We start from the raw sequence: 6,722 nt of genomic DNA, 5'->3' as shown, positions 1-6,722 counted from the left end.
GTACCTCGTCTAATGCGTCTCGAAAACAATGCCCACCTGGAGTTCTTCGGAGATGGTCATGCTGTCTTCAGAAGAGATGCATTTTTGAGTGTTGTGAGTCTTGCATGTAGTGAGTCAACGTTGTGTTGCACCTTGTGTTTTTGTTATGATCAAGCTTGGTTGAATACATTATCTCTTGTTCATGTTGACCCTGTTCTTGTGTTTTTTTTTGGTCAGAGTCTACTTGTTACTATTGTATGTACTATTTATTAGTATTGTTATTATGTCCTGTTTATTATGTACCGTATGCAAATGCATCTTGTGTCTCATTTCAGTTGTATGTCTTTGCTTGTTAACCATCACCTGCACTTTTTCTTGTAATGCTAGGTTCTTTTTTTTTTGGTATGTTGAGGCCCGGTATGCACGAGCAACATTAACATACCTAGCTGACTAGGCTGTGACTAGGTAAGCCCGACTGGGTAGCGTACCACAGGATACACCGGTTCACACGAGCGACATGTCCACGGACTAGATGAAAATATCGATATCAAAACCACTCGGATCCATCACTGGTGCACAATGAGAACAAAGGGAAGAATGCGAGCTGCAGCGCGACTACCCAATTGCTCGTGTGAACGTTCCCATAAGGCTACGTGTGCTACGCCGCTACTGGGTAGCTGCCATGAGTGACTGGGAAGCGGGGCCCGACTATGTTTTGGGACACAAAGCTCGAACACGGCTCGCTAGTCGTCGCCCTACGCTCGTGTGAACGGCTCCAATTGATCCTTTGGTCCGCTACCCAGTCGGGCTTACCTAGCCACAGCCTAGTCAGCTAGATATGTCGCTCGTGTGAACAGGGCCTTAGAGTCTGATTTTCACTCACAATTGTATGCACTATTTATTAATATTATCACTATGTCATATTATTATGATTTGTATGCGTCTTGTTTCTCATTTCAGTACTATGCCTTTTGCACGTTACCTGTATTATCCTCTGTAACATGTTAAATTTTGCCATGAGATTTTTTGTGAAAGGTGCCGATTTAGCTCCAATGCAATGTCATGAATGTGAATTTGTAAATCCCGCCAACATTTGAGTCGGCGGCTTCCATTCGCACAGCGCCGAGCGCTCTGCGCCATAGACAGTCGAGTCAGGGAGTCGGTCGAAAGCGTCTATCCACTACGAGTACACGAGACAGACGACTGTCAACCATGCACGGTTCCACGAGGACTAAGGACCACGACTCTGTGTAAGGTAGTCATCACCATGCTTTGAATTAGACATTTGTCGTACCGTTCGTTCAAGTCTAGTACAAGTTCAAGTTTCATTGAACATTCTGATAAAGTCAGCTTAACGTAAAACTTGCTTGCGCTAATTGTTCGTATATTTAGTATTGATCGAGAGTAAACATCATTGCAGACATACATTGACATTTTGTCCCTCACATAATTCGATACTTTTACTTGTAATTATTTATTGAACTTGATTGAACAGTAATTACATTCAAAAGGAATTTACCGTCACTCTCATCCTCCCACAGAGGAGGAACCTGAAACCATTTAGCTGTTTTAGTCATATTAGTAAACCAAACTTCTCTACCAACATATTAAAAAAAAAACCCGGTGTATGGTTTACAGTAGTATGTTGTGTGTTGTGTGGTTTTAATTAACTTAACGGCTATAATCAAAGTTATCATAATGGGAGTTAGCTAATGTTTTGTGTGACGAATTATCTGTAGTGTAAACAGGTAAATACTGTGCGACATCAAGTGTAGTTCTATCTTAATTAAACGTCTAAAATCAAAAATATATATCGTTTTTTGTGACGAATAATCAGTAGTGTAAACAGGTAAATACTGTGCGACATCTCACATCAGGACGAGTAATCTGATTAAATAATCATGATACTAGCTTATTTATGAAATCTGTGTAAATATCGATGTAAACCATCCTTAACTGTGGTTTGCCCGCAGCATCCTCCGATCCTATCTGTGGTTCGCCCACAGCAATTAGCTTTAGTTCCCTGTGGTTCGCCCACAGCACTTAGCTATAGTAAACTTTAATTCCCTTTCCCTATGGTTCGTCCACAGCAATTAGCTTTAGTTAGCTTTAGTTCCCTGTGGTTCGCCCACGGCAATTAATTATAGTTAGCGATAATTCTCTGTGTTTCGCCCACAGCAATTAGTTATAGTTAGCGTTAATTCCTTTTCCCTGTGGTTCGCCCACAGCATTTATCTTTAGTCTCTGTGGTTCGCCCACAGCAATTAGTTATGGTTAACTTTAATTCCTTTTCCCTGTGGTTCGCCCACAGCATTTAGCTTTAGTTAGCGATAATTCCTTGTGGTTTGCCCATGGCAATTAGTTATAGTTAGCGATAATTCCCATTCCCTGTGGTTCGCCCACAGCAATTAGCTTTAGTTAGCTTTAATTCCCTGTGGTTTGACCACGGCAATTAGTTGTTGTTGTCAATAATTCGTCCTAACTGTGGTTCGCCCACAGCACTCCGTCCCGAACTGTGGTTCGCCCACAGCACTCCGTCCCGAACTGTGGTTCGCCCACAGCACTCCGTCCCGAACTGTGGTTCGCCCACAGCACTCCGTCCCGAACTGTGGTTCGCCCACAGCACTCCGTCCCGAACTGTGGTTCGCCCGCAGCGCACCTTTCTTTACATATAGAAAACAAATATGGCAATGATGATAACGTGGGTCCGATTGTTGAAGATTTGATATCTTATACCCTTTGTCTGAGCCTGAGCCATCCCTTCTCTTTTCAGAATATTAGTTCGCTCTTTATTGTCGATCCGTTAAGTGCAGAAGACCTCAAGTAGAAAAACAGAGCCAGGAGCGTTAACCGCTTGTCCCGAGCTCCGAGCAAGGAATCTTTTTGTAAATATAAGCGTAATCGAACAAGCAATTCCGAACTTATCCCACCTTGGAATTTAAACTATATATAGGGAGGAAGGTTGGAAGATTGCTAGGGATTGTTATTTACATCTGTTCGATGAGTGTATGTTTTATCTATGGCTCTATGGTTGTACTGAAATGTTTAACACTTTGCAGTTCGTACAAAAGAATACTACTTACTTACTTACAGTAGTTAGAACCAGGAATACGATAATCACAATCTTGTATTTGACTCAAAACTCAACAGGGAAATGCTCGTTCTGAGTGCAACATGAATGTGAGTTTCCCTAAATCAATCTCTGATTAATCCCTTCTGCCGCACTCTGTATTATTCTGTAATAATAATAGAAGGTTTGAGACACCATCGCAGGGCACATCCTAGGGACGTGTTAAGCCCATGCAACCCCGACAATCTGCCACCAAAACGAAGGAGTAGTCAAGATGAAGATCACACACCTAGTACACCTACCTAGATCACGCGCACAAGTAGTGGTTGATGGGGGCAGCACCTAGACGGGAGAGTGAACGATAACAAACCACTTCGGAAAATTGTGTGGTGGTGTGTTGTTGTATTGGCACGTTGTTGGGAGGCGGGCCTGTTTATGAGCGTGCACGTTAACCACGGCCACCTTTAACATCCCTTCAATTCTCTATGTTTTATTTTCAATATTTTAATAAATTTATCTTCATAAATTTAAATTTAAATCAATAAATTGCGAATTAATGAGCTGATGTCACCTGTCTGCCATGTTATCTTATGGGACGTCTGTCACTAAACAACACCACTTGCGACGTTGCCAATTCTACCAGACCGCGGCCTGTAGTTAAAGGCGGCCGTGACGTTAACCCGCCACCACGTGATGGCAGGTAGTCGGGTGGCATCTTGTTGATAATCTTGTAGCGTGCGTGGTGGCTGGTTAACGCGGGAACGTACCAGGAGTGCTACAACAACCTCTGGTGAAAACTGGAGTTTGTAGGATGTCAGGGGGGCATCTTGACGGGAGAAAGCGTATCAACCTGCCACCTCAGATAAATGTGTGTTGGCATTCATTAAAAACTAAGGAAAGTGTATAACAAAGTGTTGAGATAAAATTATAAAATGTTGGGATATGCTGAAGATTTATCTGGTGATGGTATGGATAACAACGACGATAAAATGTATTTACTACTCTAAATAAATTTGCTTTAGACTACAACAATAAAAATTATATGTCAGATCAAGGAAAAGTGACACTATTTTATATAGCTTAACTTACTAGGTTTTCGTGAGTATACATTTTCATAGATTAGCCTACGAGGTGAGGTCATGGTGCTATATACATTTACTTTTATGAAAACGGGAAGATATGAGAGCAGGTAATTTTAGCTTTCAAGTTTATGCTGTTGGTACTGGCAACAACTGATCTGCCTGGCAACAGCAAGCAGCAACATTGAACCGAACGTCTGTTTCGTCGTTTCGTGCTGTAATAAGTGTTCTTTGTGTGTGTAGTGTAGGCTGCTGTCAGGCAGTCTGTCGCATCTTTGACAATTTAGCAAACATAGCTTCTGCCATAAGCAGCAAAGTATTGTTCATAATGAATCTGAATTTTTCGTCTTGTTTCTTTACATCAAAAGTTAACAGTTGACAATCCGTTTCGGTAAGTAAAATGAAATATCCATGTTTGTTATTGTAGTTGACACTTCGGGGAAATCAGCTGGTCTTGTACAGTCAGCAACAAAAGCCTATGGAAACATCCGAAAATGATGGCAACATGATTATATATTGATTGAAATCGCCTTATTTTAACATTGTATGAACTAATGTAGGTAATTTTAATGAAAATTTAAAATGCAAATAACGTAAAAATTGATGCCAAATACAATTTTGAAGTAAATCTAAGACAACTTCTACTTTCACCACATAACTGTGTCATATGTTTTGGATTCAGTCCTAATTTAGTAGTTCAATCATCAAGCATTATTGACTTAAAGTTCGTGACTTAATAGTTTATGTAGTAGCAAAAATGTCTAAGGATTATAAACAGTACAATATGTAAGTATACCTATGCCTCCAGCTCAAGCTGCAAGTGTATTGGTATCATGGAGTTGAAATTATAAATGATAGGCTTAGGTAACATATAATGAGAGATTCAGAATGATAATATTTATTTCCCTTTGAGCAAGGCTTTCATTGCAATTGGCATTTTCAAAATAAAGCAAAAGATTAACAACTAATCAAGTAATACACAAACAAATGGAAATCAAAATTGGCTTAAAAGGTTTCATTAATAAGCCTAGGCCTATATTCCTTTGTTTAGCCTCATAAACCGCATTAAAATTTAATTGACACCTACACATTGAACCATTATAGTAGGTTATAAGTTAAATATGCCTAACTTAGGCTAGTTGTAACTGTCAAAGTAAGTTGATATTTTATTTGTCACTTGAGGCTTTTTTTGGTACTTTGGTAGGCCTATTATACGGAAGCCACATATCTTATCTATTTATTTATTTAAACCGCCGCAGTGCGCTGTATATGGGTGTACCAGAGTAGGCCTACTCCTTTTTCTCCATTTTTAGCCATGCCGTTTTTTAGGGATCATAAGTTTACATTCGATCACAATAAGTGAGCCTGGGATTAGCAACTTTAAATCTTCTTGGTAAAAGAAATTGTTTATTTGCCCTTAAAAAAGGTCACATATGTTAGACATCAGTTATTGTTATTAGAGTAGACCACATGTAAAATTGTTTGTTTTGAGTTAGTGTGATGTTGAAATAGAATTACCGGTAAGTTATTATTTAAAATAAAAGAAGCTGTCATATTTCCATCAAACCATTCTACTGCGGAGGTAGGTAAACAAAATATGTGACTTAAAGTTTGGTAAAAACATAACTCCTGGACAGTTCCGCAGAAAACCTGCCTATTGTCAGTTCAAATATCAATACATCGCTTTTGATTCGGTTCGGGGGTTTTTTTCTACAAATGGCTACAATTTCATTATGCTAACATCAAATTGAGCTAACTTATGATCTGTTTACGTTTTTATTGATGTTTAATAAAATGAAACTATCAATATTTAACCACATATATTTCATGAAAGTTAACAAAACAAACTAGGCTAACTCTACTTAAGTTATTCATAAATAACTGCATATATGCCTATGGTTATAAAATTTTTACTTTCTTCCATTTTTAGTCCTAACAATTTTATATAAAACTAAGGATAGAATAAAAAAATCAACTTTATGAATGTTTTTGTTAGGCTATTTATTATTTCTTTATCATTTCTTTATCTTTCATCAATTTTAAAAGACTGCATTAACCCTTTCAGTGTTATATCGTTGTGCATCTTTTTCCTGAAAAGTGCTGCAGAATAAAATATCGTTGTTCGTGTTTCATCCGAAATGTGCTAAGCGACAATATATCGTGCCGGCGCCACTTTCGATCTTGTGAGTTTAAATGGGCATATTGGTTGACTCGGTTGTTGTTACAAAACGGTGATGTTCCTTATAGCCTACGATTGAGGCCCAATATAACTTATCGTTCCTTTGGACTCTTGATATGAAACATTTTATTTTTACCGATTTTTTCTCATACTAGACTTTGCCCCCATGGCAAGCCTAGCACTTTTCAGACAAAATAAGTAAATAACTCTACTAGCATTTTTTTGAAAATAACAATAAAATTTAAGCATCAAAAGGGTTTAAGTTTAAGTTAGTTAAAGTTTTACCAACTTCCTTCACATATGATGAATTTATATAGCCTAGCACGGCCATATAGATGTACATTAGGCATAAACAGAACAACTAGTTGCAGTGTGAGGTAATAAGCCTAACTTACAGCAGATTAAAGAATTTGCA

At 38.5% G+C, this 6,722-nt stretch overlaps 1 protein-coding gene across 1 annotated transcript in view; it reads left to right on the top strand.

The window, feature by feature from the left end:
• Positions 1-4,338: 4,338 nt before the first annotated feature.
• LOC128998304 (atos homolog protein A-like) overlaps positions 4,339-6,722 on the top strand; it is a 76,901-nt gene continuing 74,517 nt past the window's right edge. Inside the window, exon 1 of the mRNA XM_054424384.1 lies at positions 4,339-4,519. The gene's annotated coding sequence lies outside the window, so the exon portion shown is untranslated. The remainder of the gene's footprint in view (positions 4,520-6,722) is intronic.

The sequence above is a fragment of the Macrosteles quadrilineatus genome, unplaced genomic scaffold (genome assembly GCF_028750875.1).
Source record: "Macrosteles quadrilineatus isolate MER2022 unplaced genomic scaffold, UCM_ALF_1.0 Scaffold_7__1_contigs__length_78375512, whole genome shotgun sequence".
In the NCBI taxonomy this organism is placed as follows: Eukaryota; Metazoa; Arthropoda; class Insecta; order Hemiptera; family Cicadellidae; genus Macrosteles; species Macrosteles quadrilineatus.
Note: the sequence above shows the minus strand (reverse complement) of the source record. Positions and strands in the feature narration are given on the sequence as shown.